Source organism: Taudactylus pleione, unplaced genomic scaffold (assembly GCF_031769625.1).
Source record: "Taudactylus pleione unplaced genomic scaffold, aTauple2 ptg000393l, whole genome shotgun sequence".
Taxonomy (NCBI): domain Eukaryota; kingdom Metazoa; phylum Chordata; class Amphibia; order Anura; family Myobatrachidae; genus Taudactylus; species Taudactylus pleione.
The window spans coordinates 4,213,266-4,235,931 of record NW_028284794.1 but is presented as its reverse complement, the minus strand read 5'-3'; the positions used below and the strand labels follow the sequence as shown (position 1 = coordinate 4,235,931).

The window sequence follows — 22,666 nt, the reverse complement described above, 5'->3', positions numbered from 1 at the left end:
TTTCTAAAAAAGACAAGAGACGGCAGTGATCCAAAATTGATCCAGAAAAGCTAATTGCTTTTAAATGTATTGTTACATTACAGACATTTAGAGTTGGCCTTCAAGTAAAGTTTAATCTAAACTGGATATTTTTAGTATTATAATTATGAGAACTGATAAGAAGGTGAGATATTTAATGACTATGTGCTAGTGATATAGGTATCAGTTTGAGCTATAATCACATTATTGAAAGTAGACAGCATTCTTAGTATTTAGTTTCTTGTATAGTATTTTTTTGGCAGAAAAGAGCATTTAATCTTCAAAATGACAACTGACCCCGACGTGATTTGAACACGCAACCTTCTTATCTGGAGTCAGACGAGCTACCGTTGCGCCACGAGGTCTCTTGTTAAATCTGATTCTGTAGATTTTTCTGGTGGTTTATATTACAAATAGATCATCTGCTTATACTAAACCTTGAATTAGGTAGTTGTCAAGCAAACAAACCTTCATCCTCGGTAACAAAACAAAAAGATATGTCTGGTGGTTTTTCCTTTAGTGTATAATTTTTATTCATCACAGTATAGGTCATTTGAATGGAAAAAGTCATCCATAAAATCAAATTGGTACTAAATGTATTGTTAAAATAGACAAGTGATGGTAGTGATCCAAAATTGATCCAGAAAAGCTAATTGCTTTTAAATGTATTGTTACATTACAGACATTTAGAGTTGGCCTTCAAGTAACGTATTCTCTAAACTTGATATTTTTAGTATTATAATTATGAGAACTGATAAGAAGGTGAGATATTTAATGACTATGTGCTAGTGATATAGGTATCAGTTTGAGCTATAATCACATTATTGAAAGTAGACAGCATTCTTAGTATTTAGTTTCTCGTATAGTATTTTTTTGGCAGAAAAGAGCATTTAATCTTCAAAATGCCAACTGACCCCGACGTGATTTGAACACGCAACCTTCTGATCTGGAGTCAGACGCGCTACCGTTGCGCCACGAGGTCTCTTGTTAAATCTGATTCTGTAGATTTTTCTGGTGGTTTATATTACAAATAGATCATCTGCTTATACTAAACCTTGAATTAGGTAGTTGTCAAGCAAACAAACCTACATCCTCGGTAACAAAACAAAAAGATATGTCTGGTGGTTTTTCCTTTAGTGTATAATTTTTATTCATCACAGTATAGGTCATTTGAATGGAAAAAGTCATCCATAAAATCAAATTGGTACTAAATGTATTGTTAAAATAGACAAGTGATGGTAGTGATCCAAAATTGATCCAGAAAAGATCATTGCTTTTAAATGTATTGTTACATTACAGACATTTAGAGTTGGCCTTCAAGTAACGTATTCTCTAAACTGGATATTTTTTGTATAATAATTATGAGAACTGATAAGAATGTGAGTTATTTAATGACTATGTGCTAGTGATATAGGTATCAGTTTGAGGTATAATCACATTATTGAAAGTAGATAACAATCTTGGTAATTAGTTTCTAGTATAGTATTTTTGGGCAGAATAGAGCATTTTATCTTCAAAATGATAACCGACCCTGACGTGATTTGAACACGCAACCTTCTAATATTGAGTCAGATGAGCTAACGTTGCCTCTTATTAAAACTGATTCAGTAGATTTTCTGGTGGTTTATATTACAAATAGTTCATCTGCTTATGCTAAACCTTGAATTAGGTAGTTGTCAAGCAAACAAGCTTACATCCTTGGTATCAAAACAAAAAGATATGTATTCTGGTTTTTCCTTCAGTGTAGAGTTTTTATGCCTCATAGTATACGTCATGTGAATGGAAAAAGTCATCTTTAAAATCAAATTGGTACTAAATGTATTTCTAAAAAAGACAAGTGACGGCAGTGATCCAAAATTGATCCAGAAAAGCTAATTGCTTTTAAATGTATTGTTACATTACAGACATTTAGAGTTGGCCTTCAAGTAACGTATTCTCTAAACTGGATATTTTTAGTATTATAATTATGAGAACTGAAAAGAATGTGAGATATTTAATGACTATGTGCTAGTGATATAGGTATCAGTTTGAGCTATAATCACATTATTGAAAGTAGACAGCATTCTTAGTATTTAGTTTCTTGTATAGTATTTTTTTGGCAGAAAAGAGCATTTAATCTTCAAAATGACAACTGACCCCGACGTGATTTGAACACGCAACGTTCTGATCTGGAGTCTGACGAGCTACCGTTGCGCCACGAGGTCTCTTGTTAAATCTGATTCTGTAGATTTTTCTGGTGGTTTATATTACAAATAGATCATCTGCTTATACTAAACCTTGAATTAGGTAGTTGTCAAGCAAACAAACCTTCATCCTCGGTAACAAAACAAAAAGATATGTCTGGTGGTTTTTCCTTTAGTGTATAATTTTTATTCATCACAGTATAGGTCATTTGAATGGAAAAAGTCATCCATAAAATCAAATTGGTACTAAATGTATTGTTAAAATAGACAAGTGATGGTAGTGATCCAAAATTGATCCAGAAAAGCTAATTGCTTTTAAATGTATTGTTACATTACAGACATTTAGAGTTGGCCTTCAAGTAACGTATTCTCTAAACTTGATATTTTTAGTATTATAATTATGAGAACTGATAAGAAGGTGAGATATTTAATGACTATGTGCTAGTGATATAGGTATCAGTTTGAGCTATAATCACATTATTGAAAGTAGACAGCATTCTTAGTATTTAGTTTCTCGTATAGTATTTTTTTGGCAGAAAAGAGCATTTAATCTTCAAAATGCCAACTGACCCCGACGTGATTTGAACACGCAACCTTCTGATCTGGAGTCAGACGCGCTACCGTTGCGCCACGAGGTCTCTTGTTAAATCTGATTCTGTAGATTTTTCTGGTGGTTTATATTACAAATAGATCATCTGCTTATACTAAACCTTGAATTAGGTAGTTGTCAAGCAAACAAACCTACATCCTCGGTAACAAAACAAAAAGATATGTCTGGTGGTTTTTCCTTTAGTGTATAATTTTTATTCATCACAGTATAGGTCATTTGAATGGAAAAAGTCATCCATAAAATCAAATTGGTACTAAATGTATTGTTAAAATAGACAAGTGATGGTAGTGATCCAAAATTGATCCAGAAAAGATCATTGCTTTTAAATGTATTGTTACATTACAGACATTTAGAGTTGGCCTTCAAGTAACGTATTCTCTAAACTGGATATTTTTTGTATAATAATTATGAGAACTGATAAGAATGTGAGTTATTTAATGACTATGTGCTAGTGATATAGGTATCAGTTTGAGGTATAATCACATTATTGAAAGTAGATAACAATCTTGGTAATTAGTTTCTAGTATAGTATTTTTGGGCAGAATAGCGCATTTTATCTTCAAAATGATAACCGACCCTGACGTGATTTGAACACGCAACCTTCTAATATTGAGTCAGATGAGCTAACGTTGCCTCTTATTAAAACTGATTCAGTAGATTTTCTGGTGGTTTATATTACAAATAGTTCATCTGCTTATGCTAAACCTTGAATTAGGTAGTTGTCAAGCAAACAAGCTTTCATCCTTGGTATCAAAACAAAAAGATATGTATTCTGGTTTTTCCTTCAGTGTAGAGTTTTTATGCCTCATAGTATACGTCATGTGAATGGAAAAAGTCATCTTTAAAATCAAATTGGTACTAAATGTATTTCTAAAAAAGACAAGAGACGGCAGTGATCCAAAATTGATCCAGAAAAGCTAATTGCTTTTAAATGTATTGTTACATTACAGACATTTAGAGTTGGCCTTCAAGTAAAGTTTAATCTAAACTGGATATTTTTAGTATTATAATTATGAGAACTGATAAGAAGGTGAGATATTTAATGACTATGTGCTAGTGATATAGGTATCAGTTTGAGCTATAATCACATTATTGAAAGTAGACAGCATTCTTAGTATTTAGTTTCTTGTATAGTATTTTTTTGGCAGAAAAGAGCATTTAATCTTCAAAATGACAACTGACCCCGACGTGATTTGAACACGCAACCTTCTGATCTGGAGTCTGACGAGCTACCGTTGCGCCACGAGGTCTCTTGTTAAATCTGATTCTGTAGATTTTTCTGGTGGTTTATATTACAAATAGATCATCTGCTTATACTAAACCTTGAATTAGGTAGTTGTCAAGCAAACAAACCTTCATCCTCGGTAACAAAACAAAAAGATATGTCTGGTGGTTTTTCCTTTAGTGTATAATTTTTATTCATCACAGTATAGGTCATTTGAATGGAAAAAGTCATCCATAAAATCAAATTGGTACTAAATGTATTGTTAAAATAGACAAGTGATGGTAGTGATCCAAAATTGATCCAGAAAAGCTAATTGCTTTTAAATGTATTGTTACATTACAGACATTTAGAGTTGGCCTTCAAGTAACGTATTCTCTAAACTTGATATTTTTAGTATTATAATTATGAGAACTGATAAGAAGGTGAGATATTTAATGACTATGTGCTAGTGATATAGGTATCAGTTTGAGCTATAATCACATTATTGAAAGTAGACAGCATTCTTAGTATTTAGTTTCTCGTATAGTATTTTTTTGGCAGAAAAGAGCATTTAATCTTCAAAATGCCAACTGACCCCGACGTGATTTGAACACGCAACCTTCTGATCTGGAGTCAGACGCGCTACCGTTGCGCCTCGAGGTCTCTTGTTAAATCTGATTCTGTAGATTTTTCTGGTGGTTTATATTACAAATAGATCATCTGCTTATACTAAACCTTGAATTAGGTAGTTGTCAAGCAAACAAACCTACATCCTCGGTAACAAAACAAAAAGATATGTCTGGTGGTTTTTCCTTTAGTGTATAATTTTTATTCATCACAGTATAGGTCATTTGAATGGAAAAAGTCATCCATAAAATCAAATTGGTACTAAATGTATTGTTAAAATAGACAAGTGATGGTAGTGATCCAAAATTGATCCAGAAAAGATCATTGCTTTTAAATGTATTGTTACATTACAGACATTTAGAGTTGGCCTTCAAGTAACGTATTCTCTAAACTGGATATTTTTTGTATAATAATTATGAGAACTGATAAGAATGTGAGTTATTTAATGACTATGTGCTAGTGATATAGGTATCAGTTTGAGGTATAATCACATTATTGAAAGTAGATAACAATCTTGGTAATTAGTTTCTAGTATAGTATTTTTGGGCAGAATAGAGCATTTTATCTTCAAAATGATAACCGACCCTGACGTGATTTGAACACGCAACCTTCTAATATTGAGTCAGATGAGCTAACGTTGCCTCTTATTAAAACTGATTCAGTAGATTTTCTGGTGGTTTATATTACAAATAGTTCATCTGCTTATGCTAAACCTTGAATTAGGTAGTTGTCAAGCAAACAAGCTTACATCCTTGGTATCAAAACAAAAAGATATGTATTCTGGTTTTTCCTTCAGTGTAGAGTTTTTATGCCTCATAGTATACGTCATGTGAATGGAAAAAGTCATCTTTAAAATCAAATTGGTACTAAATGTATTTCTAAAAAAGACAAGAGACGGCAGTGATCCAAAATTGATCCAGAAAAGCTAATTGCTTTTAAATGTATTGTTACATTACAGACATTTAGAGTTGGCCTTCAAGTAAAGTTTAATCTAAACTGGATATTTTTAGTATTATAATTATGAGAACTGATAAGAAGGTGAGATATTTAATGACTATGTGCTAGTGATATAGGTATCAGTTTGAGCTATAATCACATTATTGAAAGTAGACAGCATTCTTAGTATTTAGTTTCTTGTATAGTATTTTTTTGGCAGAAAAGAGCATTTAATCTTCAAAATGACAACTGACCCCGACGTGATTTGAACACGCAACCTTCTGATCTGGAGTCTGACGAGCTACCGTTGCGCCACGAGGTCTCTTGTTAAATCTGATTCTGTAGATTTTTCTGGTGGTTTATATTACAAATAGATCATCTGCTTATACTAAACCTTGAATTAGGTAGTTGTCAAGCAAACAAACCTTCATCCTCGGTAACAAAACAAAAAGATATGTCTGGTGGTTTTTCCTTTAGTGTATAATTTTTATTCATCACAGTATAGGTCATTTGAATGGAAAAAGTCATCCATAAAATCAAATTGGTACTAAATGTATTGTTAAAATAGACAAGTGATGGTAGTGATCCAAAATTGATCCAGAAAAGCTAATTGCTTTTAAATGTATTGTTACATTACAGACATTTAGAGTTGGCCTTCAAGTAACGTATTCTCTAAACTTGATATTTTTAGTATTATAATTATGAGAACTGATAAGAAGGTGAGATATTTAATGACTATGTGCTAGTGATATAGGTATCAGTTTGAGCTATAATCACATTATTGAAAGTAGACAGCATTCTTAGTATTTAGTTTCTCGTATAGTATTTTTTTGGCAGAAAAGAGCATTTAATCTTCAAAATGCCAACTGACCCCGACGTGATTTGAACACGCAACCTTCTGATCTGGAGTCAGACGCGCTACCGTTGCGCCTCGAGGTCTCTTGTTAAATCTGATTCTGTAGATTTTTCTGGTGGTTTATATTACAAATAGATCATCTGCTTATACTAAACCTTGAATTAGGTAGTTGTCAAGCAAACAAACCTACATCCTCGGTAACAAAACAAAAAGATATGTCTGGTGGTTTTTCCTTTAGTGTATAATTTTTATTCATCACAGTATAGGTCATTTGAATGGAAAAAGTCATCCATAAAATCAAATTGGTACTAAATGTATTGTTAAAATAGACAAGTGATGGTAGTGATCCAAAATTGATCCAGAAAAGATCATTGCTTTTAAATGTATTGTTACATTACAGACATTTAGAGTTGGCCTTCAAGTAACGTATTCTCTAAACTGGATATTTTTTGTATAATAATTATGAGAACTGATAAGAATGTGAGTTATTTAATGACTATGTGCTAGTGATATAGGTATCAGTTTGAGGTATAATCACATTATTGAAAGTAGATAACAATCTTGGTAATTAGTTTCTAGTATAGTATTTTTGGGCAGAATAGAGCATTTTATCTTCAAAATGATAACCGACCCTGACGTGATTTGAACACGCAACCTTCTAATATTGAGTCAGATGAGCTAACGTTGCCTCTTATTAAAACTGATTCAGTAGATTTTCTGGTGGTTTATATTACAAATAGTTCATCTGCTTATGCTAAACCTTGAATTAGGTAGTTGTCAAGCAAACAAGCTTACATCCTTGGTATCAAAACAAAAAGATATGTATTCTGGTTTTTCCTTCAGTGTAGAGTTTTTATGCCTCATAGTATACGTCATGTGAATGGAAAAAGTCATCTTTAAAATCAAATTGGTACTAAATGTATTTCTAAAAAAGACAAGAGACGGCAGTGATCCAAAATTGATCCAGAAAAGCTAATTGCTTTTAAATGTATTGTTACATTACAGACATTTAGAGTTGGCCTTCAAGTAAAGTTTAATCTAAACTGGATATTTTTAGTATTATAATTATGAGAACTGATAAGAAGGTGAGATATTTAATGACTATGTGCTAGTGATATAGGTATCAGTTTGAGCTATAATCACATTATTGAAAGTAGACAGCATTCTTAGTATTTAGTTTCTTGTATAGTATTTTTTTGGCAGAAAAGAGCATTTAATCTTCAAAATGACAACTGACCCCGACGTGATTTGAACACGCAACCTTCTGATCTGGAGTCAGACGCGCTACCGTTGCACCACGAGGTCTCTTGTTAAATCTGATTCTGTAGATTTTTCTAGTGGTTTATATTACAAATAGATCATCTGCTTATACTAAACCTTGAATTAGGTAGTTGTCAAGCAAACAAACCTACATCCTCGGTAACAAAACAAAAAGATATGTCTGGTGGTTTTTCCTTTAGTGTATAATTTTTATTCATCACAGTATAGGTCATTTGAATGGAAAAAGTCATCCATAAAATCAAATTGGTACTAAATGTATTGTTAAAATAGACAAGTGATGGTAGTGATCCAAAATTGATCCAGAAAAGCTAATTGTTTTAAATGTATTGTTACATTACAGACATTTAGAGTTGGCCTTCAAGTAACGTATTCTCTAAACTGGATATTTTTTGTATAATAATTATGAGAACTGATAAGAATGTGAGTTATTTAATGACTATGTGCTAGTGATATAGGTATCAGTTTGAGGTATAATCACATTATTGAAAGTAGATAACAATCTTGGTAATTAGTTTCTAGTATAGTATTATTGGGCAGAATAGAGCATTTTATCTTCAAAATGATAACCGACCCTGACGTGATTTGAACACGCAACCTTCTAATCTTGAGTCAGATGAGCTAACGTTGCCTCTTATTAAAACTGATTCAGTAGATTTTCTGGTGGTTTATATTACAAATGGTTCATCTGCTTATGCTAAACCTTGAATTAGGTAGTTGTCAAGCAAACAAACCTACATCCTTGGTAACAAAACAAAAAGATATGTATTCTGGTTTTTCCTTCAGTGTAGAGTTTTTATGCCTCATAGTATACGTCATGTGAATGGAAAAAGTCATCTTTAAAATCAAATTGGTACTAAATGTATTTCTAAAAAAGACAAGTGACGGCAGTGATCCAAAATTGATCCAGAAAAGCTAATTGCTTTTAAATGTATTGTTACATTACAGACATTTAGAGTTGGCCTTCAAGTAACGTATTCTCTAAACTGGATATTTTTAGTATTATAATTATGAGAACTGATAAGAAGGTGAGATATTTAATGACTATGTGCTAGTGATATAGGTATTAGTTTGAGCTATAATCACATTATTGAAAGTAGACAGCATTCTTAGTATTTAGTTTCTCGTATAGTATTTTTTTGGCAGAAAAGAGCATTTAATCTTCAAAATGACAACTGACCCCGACGTGATTTGAACACGCAACCTTCTGATCTGGAGTCAGACGCGCTACCGTTGCGCCACGAGGTCTCTTGTTAAATCTGATTCTGTAGATTTTTCTGGTGGTTTATATTACAAATAGATCATCTGCTTATACTAAACCTTGAATTAGGTAGTTGTCAAGCAAACAAACCTACATCCTCGGTAACAAAACAAAAAGATATGTCTGGTGGTTTTTCCTTTAGTGTATAATTTTTATTCATCACAGTATAGGTCATTTGAATGGAAAAAGTCATCCATAAAATCAAATTGGTACTAAATGTATTGTTAAAATAGACAAGTGATGGTAGTGATCCAAAATTGATCCAGAAAAGATCATTGCTTTTAAATGTATTGTTACATTACAGACATTTAGAGTTGGCCTTCAAGTAACGTATTCTCTAAACTGGATATTTTTTGTATAATAATTATGAGAACTGATAAGAATGTGAGTTATTTAATGACTATGTGCTAGTGATATAGGTATCAGTTTGAGGTATAATCACATTATTGAAAGTAGATAACAATCTTGGTAATTAGTTTCTAGTATACTATTTTTGGGCAGAATAGAGCATTTTATCTTCAAAATGATAACCGACCCTGACGTGATTTGAACACGCAACCTTCTAATATTGAGTCAGATGAGCTAACGTTGCCTCTTATTAAAACTGATTCAGTAGATTTTCTGGTGGTTTATATTACAAATAGTTCATCTGCTTATGCTAAACCTTGAATTAGGTAGTTGTCAAGCAAACAAGCTTACATCCTTGGTATCAAAACAAAAAGATATGTATTCTGGTTTTTCCTTCAGTGTAGAGTTTTTATGCCTCATAGTATACGTCATGTGAATGGAAAAAGTCATCTTTAAAATCAAATTGGTACTAAATGTATTTCTAAAAAAGACAAGTGACGGCAGTGATCCAAAATTGATCCAGAAAAGCTAATTGCTTTTAAATGTATTGTTACATTACAGACATTTAGAGTTGGCCTTCAAGTAACGTATTCTCTAAACTGGATATTTTTAGTATTATAATTATGAGAACTGATAAGAAGGTGAGATATTTAATGACTATGTGCTAGTGATATAGGTATCAGTTTGAGCTATAATCACATTATTGAAAGTAGACAGCATTCTTAGTATTTAGTTTCTCGTATAGTATTTTTTTGGCAGAAAAGAGCATTTAATCTTCAAAATGACAACTGACCCCGACGTGATTTGAACACTCAACCTTCTGATCTGGAGTCAGACGCGCTACCGTTGCGCCACAAGGTCTCTTGTTCAATCTGATTCTGTAGATTTTTCTGGTGGTTTATATTACAAATAGATCATCTGCTTATACTAAACCTTGAATTAGGTAGTTGTCAAGCAAACAAACCTACATCCTCGGTAACAAAACAAAAAGATATGTCTGGTGGTTTTTCCTTTAGTGTATAATTTTTATTCATCACAGTATAGGTCATTTGAATGGAAAAAGTCATCCATAAAATCAAATTGGTACTAAATGTATTGTTAAAATAGACAAGTGATGGTAGTGATCCAAAATTGATCCAGAAAAGATCATTGCTTTTAAATGTATTGTTACATTACAGACATTTAGAGTTGGCCTTCAAGTAACGTATTCTCTAAACTGGATATTTTTTGTATAATAATTATGAGAACTGATAAGAATGTGAGTTATTTAATGACTATGTGCTAGTGATATAGGTATCAGTTTGAGGTATAATCACATTATTGAAAGTAGATAACAATCTTGGTAATTAGTTTCTAGTATAGTATTTTTGGGCAGAATAGAGCATTTTATCTTCAAAATGATAACCGACCCTGACGTGATTTGAACACGCAACCTTCTAATATTGAGTCAGATGAGCTAACGTTGCCTCTTATTAAAACTGATTCAGTAGATTTTCTGGTGGTTTATATTACAAATAGTTCATCTGCTTATGCTAAACCTTGAATTAGGTAGTTGTCAAGCAAACAAGCTTACATCCTTGGTATCAAAACAAAAAGATATGTATTCTGGTTTTTCCTTCAGTGTAGAGTTTTTATGCCTCATAGTATACGTCATGTGAATGGAAAAAGTCATCTTTAAAATCAAATTGGTACTAAATGTATTTCTAAAAAGGACAAGAGACGGCAGTGATCCAAAATTGATCCAGAAAAGCTAATTGCTTTTAAATGTATTGTTACATTACAGACATTTAGAGTTGGCCTTCAAGTAAAGTTTAATCTAAACTGGATATTTTTAGTATTATAATTATGAGAACTGATAAGAAGGTGAGATATTTAATGACTATGTGCTAGTGATATAGGTATCAGTTTGAGCTATAATCACATTATTGAAAGTAGACAGCATTCTTAGTATTTAGTTTCTCGTATAGTATTTTTTTGGCAGAAAAGAGCATTTAATCTTCAAAATGACAACTGACCCCGACGTGATTTGAACACTCAACCTTCTGATCTGGAGTCAGACGCGCTACCGTTGCGCCACAAGGTCTCTTGTTCAATCTGATTCTGTAGATTTTTCTGGTGGTTTATATTACAAATAGATCATCTGCTTATACTAAACCTTGAATTAGGTAGTTGTCAAGCAAACAAACCTACATCCTCGGTAACAAAACAAAAAGATATGTCTGGTGGTTTTTCCTTTAGTGTATAATTTTTATTCATCACAGTATAGGTCATTTGAATGGAAAAAGTCATCCATAAAATCAAATTGGTACTAAATGTATTGTTAAAATAGACAAGTGATGGTAGTGATCCAAAATTGATCCAGAAAAGATCATTGCTTTTAAATGTATTGTTACATTACAGACATTTAGAGTTGGCCTTCAAGTAACGTATTCTCTAAACTGGATATTTTTTGTATAATAATTATGAGAACTGATAAGAATGTGAGTTATTTAATGACTATGTGCTAGTGATATAGGTATCAGTTTGAGGTATAATCACATTATTGAAAGTAGATAACAATCTTGGTAATTAGTTTCTAGTATAGTATTTTTGGGCAGAATAGAGCATTTTATCTTCAAAATGATAACCGACCCTGACGTGATTTGAACACGCAACCTTCTAATATTGAGTCAGATGAGCTAACGTTGCCTCTTATTAAAACTGATTCAGTAGATTTTCTGGTGGTTTATATTACAAATAGTTCATCTGCTTATGCTAAACCTTGAATTAGGTAGTTGTCAAGCAAACAAGCTTACATCCTTGGTATCAAAACAAAAAGATATGTATTCTGGTTTTTCCTTCAGTGTAGAGTTTTTATGCCTCATAGTATACGTCATGTGAATGGAAAAAGTCATCTTTAAAATCAAATTGGTACTAAATGTATTTCTAAAAAGGACAAGAGACGGCAGTGATCCAAAATTGATCCAGAAAAGCTAATTGCTTTTAAATGTATTGTTACATTACAGACATTTAGAGTTGGCCTTCAAGTAAAGTTTAATCTAAACTGGATATTTTTAGTATTATAATTATGAGAACTGATAAGAAGGTGAGATATTTAATGACTATGTGCTAGTGATATAGGTATCAGTTTGAGCTATAATCACATTATTGAAAGTAGACAGCATTCTTAGTATTTAGTTTCTTGTATAGTATTTTTTTGGCAGAAAAGAGCATTTAATCTTCCAAATGACAACTGACCCCGACGTGATTTGAACACGCAACCTTCTGATCTGGAGTCAGACGCGCTACCGTTGCGCCACGAGGTCTCTTGTTACATCTGATTCTGTAGATTTTTCTGGTGGTTTATATTACAAATAGATCATCTGCTTATACTAAACCTTGAATTAGGTAGTTGTCAAGCAAACAAACCTACATCCTCGGTAACAAAACAAAAAGATATGTCTGGTGGTTTTTCCTTTAGTGTATAATTTTTATTCATCACAGTATAGGTCATTTGAATGGAAAAAGTCATCCATAAAATCAAATTGGTACTAAATGTATTGTTAAAATAGACAAGTGATGGTAGTGATCCAAAATTGATCCAGAAAAGCTAATTGCTTTTAAATGTATTGTTACATAACAGACATTTAGAGTTGGCCTTCAAGTAACGTATTCTCTAAACTGGATATTTTTTGTATAATAATTATGAGAACTGATAAGAATGTGAGTTATTTAATGACTATGTGCTAGTGATATAGGTATCAGTTTGAGGTATAATCACATTATTGAAAGTAGATAACAATCTTGGTAATTAGTTTCTAGTATAGTATTATTGGGCAGAATAGAGCATTTTATCTTCAAAATGATAACCGACCCTGACGTGATTTGAACACGCAACCTTCTAATCTTGAGTCAGATGAGCTAACGTTGCCTCTTATTAAAACTGATTCAGTAGATTTTCTGGTGGTTTATATTACAAATGGTTCATCTGCTTATGCTAAACCTTGAATTAGGTAGTTGTCAAGCAAACAAACCTACATCCTTGGTAACAAAACAAAAAGATATGTATTCTGGTTTTTCCTTCAGTGTAGAGTTTTTATGCCTCATAGTATACGTCATGTGAATGGAAAAAGTCATCTTTAAAATCAAATTGGTACTAAATGTATTTCTAAAAAAGACAAGTGACGGCAGTGATCCAAAATTGATCCAGAAAAGCTAATTGCTTTTAAATGTATTGTTACATTACAGACATTTAGAGTTGGCCTTCAAGTAACGTATTCTCTAAACTGGATATTTTTAGTATTATAATTATGAGAACTGATAAGAAGGTGAGATATTTAATGACTATGTGCTAGTGATATAGGTATCAGTTTGAGCTATAATCACATTATTGAAAGTAGACAGCATTCTTAGTATTTAGTTTCTCGTATAGTATTTTTTTGGCAGAAAAGAGCATTTAATCTTCAAAATGACAACTGACCCCGACGTGATTTGAACACGCAACCTTCTGATCTGGAGTCAGACGCACTACCGTTGCGCCACGAGGTCTCTTGTTAAATCTGATTCTGTAGATTTTTCTGGTGGTTTATATTACAAATAGATCATCTGCTTATACTAAACCTTGAATTAGGTAGTTGTCAAGCAAACAAACCTACATCCTCGGTAACAAAACAAAAAGATATGTCTGGTGGTTTTTCCTTTAGTGTATAATTTTTATTCATCACAGTATAGGTCATTTGAATGGAAAAAGTCATCCATAAAATCAAATTGGTACTAAATGTATTGTTAAAATAGACAAGTGATGGTAGTGATCCAAAATTGATCCAGAAAAGATCATTGCTTTTAAATGTATTGTTACATTACAGACATTTAGAGTTGGCCTTCAAGTAACGTATTCTCTAAACTGGATATTTTTTGTATAATAATTATGAGAACTGATAAGAATGTGAGTTATTTAATGACTATGTGCTAGTGATATAGGTATCAGTTTGAGGTATAATCACATTATTGAAAGTAGATAACAATCTTGGTAATTAGTTTCTAGTATAGTATTTTTGGGCAGAATAGAGCATTTTATCTTCAAAATGATAACCGACCCTGACGTGATTTGAACACGCAACCTTCTAATATTGAGTCAGATGAGCTAACGTTGCCTCTTATTAAAACTGATTCAGTAGATTTTCTGGTGGTTTATATTACAAATAGTTCATCTGCTTATGCTAAACCTTGAATTAGGTAGTTGTCAAGCAAACAAGCTTACATCCTTGGTATCAAAACAAAAAGATATGTATTCTGGTTTTTCCTTCAGTGTAGAGTTTTTATGCCTCATAGTATACGTCATGTGAATGGAAAAAGTCATCTTTAAAATCAAATTGGTACTAAATGTATTTCTAAAAAAGACAAGTGACGGCAGTGATCCAAAATTGATCCAGAAAAGCTAATTGCTTTTAAATGTATTGTTACATTACAGACATTTAGAGTTGGCCTTCAAGTAACGTATTCTCTAAACTGGATATTTTTAGTATTATAATTATGAGAACTGAAAAGAATGTGAGATATTTAATGACTATGTGATAGTGATATAGGTATCAGTTTGAGCTATAATCACATTATTGAAAGTAGACAGCATTCTTAGTATTTAGTTTCTTGTATAGTATTTTTTTGGCAGAAAAGAGCATTTAATCTTCAAAATGACAACTGACCCCGACGTGATTTGAACACGCAACCTTCTGATCTGGAGTCAGACGAGCTACCGTTGCGCCACGAGGTCTCTTGTTAAATCTGATTCTGTAGATTTTTCTGGTGGTTTATATTACAAATAGATCATCTGCTTATACTAAACCTTGAATTAGGTAGTTGTCAAGCAAACAAACCTTCATCCTCGGTAACAAAACAAAAAGATATGTCTGGTGGTTTTTCCTTTAGTGTATAATTTTTATTCATCACAGTATAGGTCATTTGAATGGAAAAAGTCATCCATAAAATCAAATTGGTACTAAAGGTATTGTTAAAATAGACAAGTGATGGTAGTGATCCAAAATTGATCCAGAAAAGCTAATTGCTTTTAAATGTATTGTTACATTACAGACATTTAGAGTTGACCTTCAAGTAACGTATTCTCTAAACTTGATATTTTTAGTATTATAATTATGAGAACTGATAAGAAGGTGAGATATTTAATGACTATGTGCTAGTGATATAGGTATCAGTTTGAGCTATAATCACATTATTGAAAGTAGACAGCATTCTTAGTATTTAGTTTCTCGTATAGTATTTTTTTGGCAGAAAAGAGCATTTAATCTTCAAAATGCCAACTGACCCCGACGTGATTTGAACACGCAACCTTCTGATCTGGAGTCAGGCGCGCTACCGTTGCGCCACGAGGTCTCTTGTTAAATCTGATTCTGTAGATTTTTCTGGTGGTTTATATTACAAATAGATCATCTGCTTATACTAAACCTTGAATTAGGTAGTTGTCAAGCAAACAAACCTACATCCTCGGTAACAAAACAAAAAGATATGTCTGGTGGTTTTTCCTTTAGTGTATAATTTTTATTCATCACAGTATAGGTCATTTGAATGGAAAAAGTCATCCATAAAATCAAATTGGTACTAAATGTATTGTTAAAATAGACAAGTGATGGTAGTGATCCAAAATTGATCCAGAAAAGATCATTGCTTTTAAATGTATTGTTACATTACAGACATTTAGAGTTGGCCTTCAAGTAACGTATTCTCTAAACTGGATATTTTTTGTATAATAATTATGAGAACTGATAAGAATGTGAGTTATTTAATGACTATGTGCTAGTGATATAGGTATCAGTTTGAGGTATAATCACATTATTGAAAGTAGATAACAATCTTGGTAATTAGTTTCTAGTATAGTATTTTTGGGCAGAATAGAGCATTTTATCTTCAAAATGATAACCGACCCTGACGTGATTTGAATACGCAACCTTCTAATATTGAGTCAGATGAGCTAACGTTGCCTCTTATTAAAACTGATTCAGTAGATTTTCTGGTGGTTTATATTACAAATGGTTCATCTGCTTATGCTAAACCTTGAATTAGGTAGTTGTCAAGCAAACAAGCTTACATCCTTGGTATCAAAACAAAAAGATATGTATTCTGGTTTTTCCTTCAGTGTAGAGTTTTTATGCCTCATAGTATACGTCATGTGAATGGAAAAAGTCATCTTTAAAATCAAATTGGTACTAAATGTATTTCTAAAAAAGACAAGAGACGGCAGTGATCCAAAATTGATCCAGAAAAGCTAATTGCTTTTAAATGTATTGTTACATTACAGACATTTAGAGTTGGCCTTCAAGTAAAGTTTAATCTAAACTGGATATTTTTAGTATTATAATTATGAGAACTGATAAGAAGGTGAGATATTTAATGACTATGTGCTAGTGATATAGGTATCAGTTAGAGCTATAATCACATTATTGAAAGTAGACAGCAATCTTAGTATTTAGTTTCTTGTATAGTATTTTATTGTCAGAAAAGAGCATTTTATCTTCAAAATGACAACTGACCCCAACGTGATTTGATCAAGCAACCTTCTGATCTGGAGTCAGACGCGCTACCGTTGCGCCACGAGGTCTCTTGTTAAATCCGATTCAGTAGATTTTTCTGGTGGTTTATATTACAAATAGATCATCTGCTTATACTAAACCTTGAATTAGGTAGTTGTCAAGCAAACAAACCTTCATCCTCGGTAACAAAACAAAAAGATATGTCTGGTGGTTTTTCCTTTAGTGTATAATTTTTATTCATCACAGTATAGGTCATTTGAATGGAAAAAGTCATCCATAAAATCAAATTGGTACTAAATGTATTGTTAAAATAGACAAGTGATGGTAGTGATCCAAAATTGATCCAGAAAAGCTAATTGCTTTTAAATGTATTGTTACATTACAGACATTTAGAGTTGACCTTCAAGTAACGTATTCTCTAAACTGGATATTTTTTGTATAATAATTATGAGAACTGATAAGAATGTGAGTTATTTAATGACTATGTGCTAGTGATATAGGTATCAGTTTGAGGTATAATCACATTATTGAAAGTAGATAACAATCTTGGTAATTAGTTTCTAGTATAGTATTTTTGGGCAGAATAGAGCTTTTTATCTTCAAAATGATAACCGACCCTGACGTGATTTGAACACGCAACCTTCTAATATTGAGTCAGATGAGCTAACGTTGCCTCTTATTAAAACTGATTCAGTAGATTTTCTGGTGGTTTATATTACAAATAGTTCATCTGCTTATGCTAAACCTTGAATTAGGTAGTTGTCAAGCAAACAAGCTTACATCCTTGGTATCAAAACAAAAAGATATGTATTCTGGTTTTTCCTTCAGTGTAGAGTTTATATGCCTCATAGTATACGTCATGTGAATGGAAAAAGTCATCTTTAAAATCAAATTGGTACTAAATGTATTTCTAAAAAAGACAAGAGACGGCAGTGATCCAAAATTGATCCAGAAAAGCTAATTGCTTTTAAATGTATTGTTACATTACAGACATTTAGAGTTGGCCTTCAAGTAAAGTTTAATCTAAACTGGATATTTTTAGTATTATAATTATGAGAACTGATAAGAAGGTGAGATATTTAATGACTATGTGCTAGTGATATAGGTATCAGTTTGAGCTATAATCACATTATTGAAAGTAGACAGCATTCTTAGTATTTAGTTTCTAGTATAGTATTTTTTTGGCAGAAAAGAGCATTTAATCTTCAAAATGACAACTGACCCCGACGTGATTTGAACACGCAACCTTCTGATCTGGAGTCAGACGCGCTACCGTTGCGCCACGAGGTCTCTTGTTAAATCTGATTCTGTAGATTTTTCTGGTGGTTTATATTACAAATAGATCATCTGCTTATACTAAACCTTGAATTAGGTAGTTGTCAAGCAAACAAACCTACATCCTCGGTAACAAAACAAAAAGATATGTCTGGTGGTTTTTCCTTTAGTGTATAATTTTTATTCATCACAGTATAGGTCATTTGAATGGAAAAAGTCATCCATAAAATCAAATTGGTACTAAATGTATTGTTAAAATAGACAAGTGATGGTAGTGATCCAAAATTGATCCAGAAAAGCTAATTGTTTTAAATGTATTGTTACATTACAGACATTTAGAGTTGGCCTTCAAGTAACGTATTCTCTAAACTGGATATTTTTTGTATAATAATTATGAGAACTGATAAGAATGTGAGTTATTTAATGACTATGTGCTAGTGATATAGGTATCAGTTTGAGGTATAATCACATTATTGAAAGTAGATAACAATCTTGGTAATTAGTTTCTAGTATAGTATTATTGGGCAGAATAGAGCATTTTATCTTCAAAATGATAACCGACCCTGACGTGATTTGAACACGCAACCTTCTAATCTTGAGTCAGATGAGCTAACGTTGCCTCTTATTAAAACTGATTCAGTAGATTTTCTGGTGGTTTATATTACAAATGGTTCATCTGCTTATGCTAAACCTTGAATTAGGTAGTTGTCAAGCAAACAAACCTACATCCTTGGTAACAAAACAAAAAGATATGTATTCTGGTTTTTCCTTCAGTGTAGAGTTTTTATGCCTCATAGTATACGTCATGTGAATGGAAAAAGTCATCTTTAAAATCAAATTGGTACTAAATGTATTTCTAAAAAAGACAAGTGACGGCAGTGATCCAAAATTGATCCAGAAAAGCTAATTGCTTTTAAATGTATTGTTACATTACAGACATTTAGAGTTGGCCTTCAAGTAAAGTTTAATCTAAACTGGATATTTTTAGTATTATAATTATGAGAACTGATAAGAAGGTGAGATATTTAATGACTATGTGCTAGTGATATAGGTATCAGTTAGAGCTATAATCACATTATTGAAAGTAGACAGCAATCTTAGTATTTAGTTTCTTGTATAGTATTTTATTGTCAGAAAAGAGCATTTTATCTTCAAAATGACAACTGACCCCAACGTGATTTGATCAAGCAACCTTCTGATCTGGAGTCAGACGCGCTACCGTTGCGCCACGAGGTCTCTTGTTAAATCCGATTCAGTAGATTTTTCTGGTGGTTTATATTACAAATAGATCATCTGCTTATACTAAACCTTGAATTAGGTAGTTGTCAAGCAAACAAACCTTCATCCTCGGTAACAAAACAAAAAGATATGTCTGGTGGTTTTTCCTTTAGTGTATAATTTTTATTCATCACAGTATAGGTCATTTGAATGGAAAAAGTCATCCATAAAATCAAATTGGTACTAAATGTATTGTTAAAATAGACAAGTGATGGTAGTGATCCAAAATTGATCCAGAAAAGCTAATTGCTTTTAAATGTATTGTTACATTACAGACATTTAGAGTTGACCTTCAAGTAACGTATTCTCTAAACTGGATATTTTTTGTATAATAATTATGAGAACTGATAAGAATGTGAGTTATTTAATGACTATGTGCTAGTGATATAGGTATCAGTTTGAGGTATAATCACATTATTGAAAGTAGATAACAATCTTGGTAATTAGTTTCTAGTATAGTATTTTTGGGCAGAATAGAGCTTTTTATCTTCAAAATGATAACCGACCCTGACGTGATTTGAACACGCAACCTTCTAATATTGAGTCAGATGAGCTAACGTTGCCTCTTATTAAAACTGATTCAGTAGATTTTCTGGTGGTTTATATTACAAATAGTTCATCTGCTTATGCTAAACCTTGAATTAGGTAGTTGTCAAGCAAACAAGCTTACATCCTTGGTATCAAAACAAAAAGATATGTATTCTGGTTTTTCCTTCAGTGTAGAGTTTATATGCCTCATAGTATACGTCATGTGAATGGAAAAAGTCATCTTTAAAATCAAATTGGTACTAAATGTATTTCTAAAAAAGACAAGAGACGGCAGTGATCCAAAATTGATCCAGAAAAGCTAATTGCTTTTAAATGTATTGTTACATTACAGACATTTAGAGTTGGCCTTCAAGTAAAGTTTAATCTAAACTGGATATTTTTAGTATTATAATTATGAGAACTGATAAGAAGGTGAGATATTTAATGACTATGTGCTAGTGATATAGGTATCAGTTTGAGCTATAATCACATTATTGAAAGTAGACAGCATTCTTAGTATTTAGTTTCTAGTATAGTATTTTTTTGGCAGAAAAGAGCATTTAATCTTCAAAATGACAACTGACCCCGACGTGATTTGAACACGCAACCTTCTGATCTGGAGTCAGACGCGCTACCGTTGCGCCACGAGGTCTCTTGTTAAATCTGATTCTGTAGATTTTTCTGGTGGTTTATATTACAAATAGATCATCTGCTTATACTAAACCTTGAATTAGGTAGTTGTCAAGCAAACAAACCTACATCCTCGGTAACAAAACAAAAAGATATGTCTGGTGGTTTTTCCTTTAGTGTATAATTTTTATTCATCACAGTATAGGTCATTTGAATGGAAAAAGTCATCCATAAAATCAAATTGGTACTAAATGTATTGTTAAAATAGACAAGTGATGGTAGTGATCCAAAATTGATCCAGAAAAGCTAATTGTTTTAAATGTATTGTTACATTACAGACATTTAGAGTTGGCCTTCAAGTAACGTATTCTCTAAACTGGATATTTTTTGTATAATAATTATGAGAACTGATAAGAATGTGAGTTATTTAATGACTATGTGCTAGTGATATAGGTATCAGTTTGAGGTATAATCACATTATTGAAAGTAGATAACAATCTTGGTAATTAGTTTCTAGTATAGTATTATTGGGCAGAATAGAGCATTTTATCTTCAAAATGATAACCGACCCTGACGTGATTTGAACACGCAACCTTCTAATCTTGAGTCAGATGAGCTAACGTTGCCTCTTATTAAAACTGATTCAGTAGATTTTCTGGTGGTTTATATTACAAATGGTTCATCTGCTTATGCTAAACCTTGAATTAGGTAGTTGTCAAGCAAACAAACCTACATCCTTGGTAACAAAACAAAAAGATATGTATTCTGGTTTTTCCTTCAGTGTAGAGTTTTTATGCCTCATAGTATACGTCATGTGAATGGAAAAAGTCATCTTTAAAATCAAATTGGTACTAAATGTATTTCTAAAAAAGACAAGTGACGGCAGTGATCCAAAATTGATCCAGAAAAGCTAATTGCTTTTAAATGTATTGTTACATTACAGACATTTAGAGTTGGCCTTCAAGTAACGTATTCTCTAAACTGGATATTTTTAGTATTATAATTATGAGAACTGATAAGAAGGTGAGATATTTAATGACTATGTGCTAGTGATATAGGTATCAGTTTGAGCTATAATCACATTATTGAAAGTAGACAGCATTCTTAGTATTTAGTTTCTCGTATAGTATTTTTTTGGCAGAAAAGAGCATTTAATCTTCAAAATGACAACTGACCCCGACGTGATTTGAACACGCAACCTTCTGATCTGGAGTCAGATGCGCTACCGTTGCGCCACGAGGTCTCTTGTTAAATCTGATTCTGTAGATTTTTCTAGTGGTTTATATTACAAATAGATCATCTGCTTATACTAAACCTTGAATTAGGTAGTTGTCAAGCAAACAAACCTACATCCTCGGTAACAAAACAAAAAGATATGTCTGGTGGTTTTTCCTTTAGTGTATAATTTTTATTCATCACAGTATAGGTCATTTGAATGGAAAAAGTCATCCATAAAATCAAATTGGTACTAAATGTATTGTTAAAATAGACAAGTGATGGTAGTGATCCAAAATTGATCCAGAAAAGCTAATTGTTTTAAATGTATTGTTACATTACAGACATTTAGAGTTGGCCTTCAAGTAACGTATTCTCTAAACTGGATATTTTTTGTATAATAATTATGAGAACTGATAAGAATGTGAGTTATTTAATGACTATGTGCTAGTGATATAGGTATCAGTTTGAGGTATAATCACATTATTGAAAGTAGATAACAATCTTGGTAATTAGTTTCTAGTATAGTATTATTGGGCAGAATAGAGCATTTTATCTTCAAAATGATAACCGACCCTGACGTGATTTGAACACGCAACCTTCTAATCTTGAGTCAGATGAGCTAACGTTGCCTCTTATTAAAACTGATTCAGTAGATTTTCTGGTGGTTTATATTACAAATGGTTCATCTGCTTATGCTAAACCTTGAATTAGGTAGTTGTCAAGCAAACAAACCTACATCCTTGGTAACAAAACAAAAATATATGTATTCTGGTTTTTCCTTCAGTGTAGAGTTTTTATGCCTCATAGTATACGTCATGTGAATGGAAAAAGTCATCTTTAAAATCAAATTGGTACTAAATGTATTTCTAAAAAAGACAAGTGACGGCAGTGATCCA

General features: G+C 32.1%; 19 non-coding genes across 19 annotated transcripts; all 19 read right to left on the bottom strand.

Moving 5' to 3' along the window:
• Nucleotides 1-928: 928 nt before the first annotated feature.
• On the bottom strand, nucleotides 929-1,000 carry TRNAW-CCA (transfer RNA tryptophan (anticodon CCA)). Its single transcript has one exon. It is a non-coding gene; the product is annotated as a tRNA-Trp (tRNA).
• A 1,767-nt stretch (nucleotides 1,001-2,767) lies between these two features.
• TRNAW-CCA (transfer RNA tryptophan (anticodon CCA)) lies at nucleotides 2,768-2,839 on the bottom strand. Its single transcript has one exon. It is a non-coding gene; the product is annotated as a tRNA-Trp (tRNA).
• Nucleotides 2,840-3,989: 1,150 nt separating this feature from the next.
• On the bottom strand, nucleotides 3,990-4,061 carry TRNAW-CCA (transfer RNA tryptophan (anticodon CCA)). Its single transcript has one exon. It is a non-coding gene; the product is annotated as a tRNA-Trp (tRNA).
• Nucleotides 4,062-4,606: 545 nt separating this feature from the next.
• TRNAW-CCA (transfer RNA tryptophan (anticodon CCA)) lies at nucleotides 4,607-4,678 on the bottom strand. Its single transcript has one exon. It is a non-coding gene; the product is annotated as a tRNA-Trp (tRNA).
• Nucleotides 4,679-5,828: 1,150 nt separating this feature from the next.
• Nucleotides 5,829-5,900, bottom strand: TRNAW-CCA (transfer RNA tryptophan (anticodon CCA)). The gene has a single exon. It is a non-coding gene; the product is annotated as a tRNA-Trp (tRNA).
• A 545-nt stretch (nucleotides 5,901-6,445) lies between these two features.
• Nucleotides 6,446-6,517, bottom strand: TRNAW-CCA (transfer RNA tryptophan (anticodon CCA)). Its single transcript has one exon. It is a non-coding gene; the product is annotated as a tRNA-Trp (tRNA).
• Nucleotides 6,518-7,667: 1,150 nt separating this feature from the next.
• TRNAW-CCA (transfer RNA tryptophan (anticodon CCA)) lies at nucleotides 7,668-7,739 on the bottom strand. Its single transcript has one exon. It is a non-coding gene; the product is annotated as a tRNA-Trp (tRNA).
• A 1,149-nt stretch (nucleotides 7,740-8,888) lies between these two features.
• Nucleotides 8,889-8,960, bottom strand: TRNAW-CCA (transfer RNA tryptophan (anticodon CCA)). The gene has a single exon. It is a non-coding gene; the product is annotated as a tRNA-Trp (tRNA).
• A 1,150-nt stretch (nucleotides 8,961-10,110) lies between these two features.
• On the bottom strand, nucleotides 10,111-10,182 carry TRNAW-CCA (transfer RNA tryptophan (anticodon CCA)). Its single transcript has one exon. It is a non-coding gene; the product is annotated as a tRNA-Trp (tRNA).
• A 1,150-nt stretch (nucleotides 10,183-11,332) lies between these two features.
• TRNAW-CCA (transfer RNA tryptophan (anticodon CCA)) lies at nucleotides 11,333-11,404 on the bottom strand. Its single transcript has one exon. It is a non-coding gene; the product is annotated as a tRNA-Trp (tRNA).
• Nucleotides 11,405-12,554: 1,150 nt separating this feature from the next.
• On the bottom strand, nucleotides 12,555-12,626 carry TRNAW-CCA (transfer RNA tryptophan (anticodon CCA)). The gene has a single exon. It is a non-coding gene; the product is annotated as a tRNA-Trp (tRNA).
• Nucleotides 12,627-13,776: 1,150 nt separating this feature from the next.
• On the bottom strand, nucleotides 13,777-13,848 carry TRNAW-CCA (transfer RNA tryptophan (anticodon CCA)). The gene has a single exon. It is a non-coding gene; the product is annotated as a tRNA-Trp (tRNA).
• Nucleotides 13,849-14,998: 1,150 nt separating this feature from the next.
• On the bottom strand, nucleotides 14,999-15,070 carry TRNAW-CCA (transfer RNA tryptophan (anticodon CCA)). The gene has a single exon. It is a non-coding gene; the product is annotated as a tRNA-Trp (tRNA).
• A 545-nt stretch (nucleotides 15,071-15,615) lies between these two features.
• Nucleotides 15,616-15,687, bottom strand: TRNAW-CCA (transfer RNA tryptophan (anticodon CCA)). Its single transcript has one exon. It is a non-coding gene; the product is annotated as a tRNA-Trp (tRNA).
• A 1,150-nt stretch (nucleotides 15,688-16,837) lies between these two features.
• TRNAW-CCA (transfer RNA tryptophan (anticodon CCA)) lies at nucleotides 16,838-16,909 on the bottom strand. The gene has a single exon. It is a non-coding gene; the product is annotated as a tRNA-Trp (tRNA).
• A 1,150-nt stretch (nucleotides 16,910-18,059) lies between these two features.
• TRNAW-CCA (transfer RNA tryptophan (anticodon CCA)) lies at nucleotides 18,060-18,131 on the bottom strand. The gene has a single exon. It is a non-coding gene; the product is annotated as a tRNA-Trp (tRNA).
• Nucleotides 18,132-19,280: 1,149 nt separating this feature from the next.
• On the bottom strand, nucleotides 19,281-19,352 carry TRNAW-CCA (transfer RNA tryptophan (anticodon CCA)). The gene has a single exon. It is a non-coding gene; the product is annotated as a tRNA-Trp (tRNA).
• Nucleotides 19,353-20,502: 1,150 nt separating this feature from the next.
• On the bottom strand, nucleotides 20,503-20,574 carry TRNAW-CCA (transfer RNA tryptophan (anticodon CCA)). Its single transcript has one exon. It is a non-coding gene; the product is annotated as a tRNA-Trp (tRNA).
• A 1,149-nt stretch (nucleotides 20,575-21,723) lies between these two features.
• TRNAW-CCA (transfer RNA tryptophan (anticodon CCA)) lies at nucleotides 21,724-21,795 on the bottom strand. Its single transcript has one exon. It is a non-coding gene; the product is annotated as a tRNA-Trp (tRNA).
• Nucleotides 21,796-22,666: the final 871 nt, after the last annotated feature.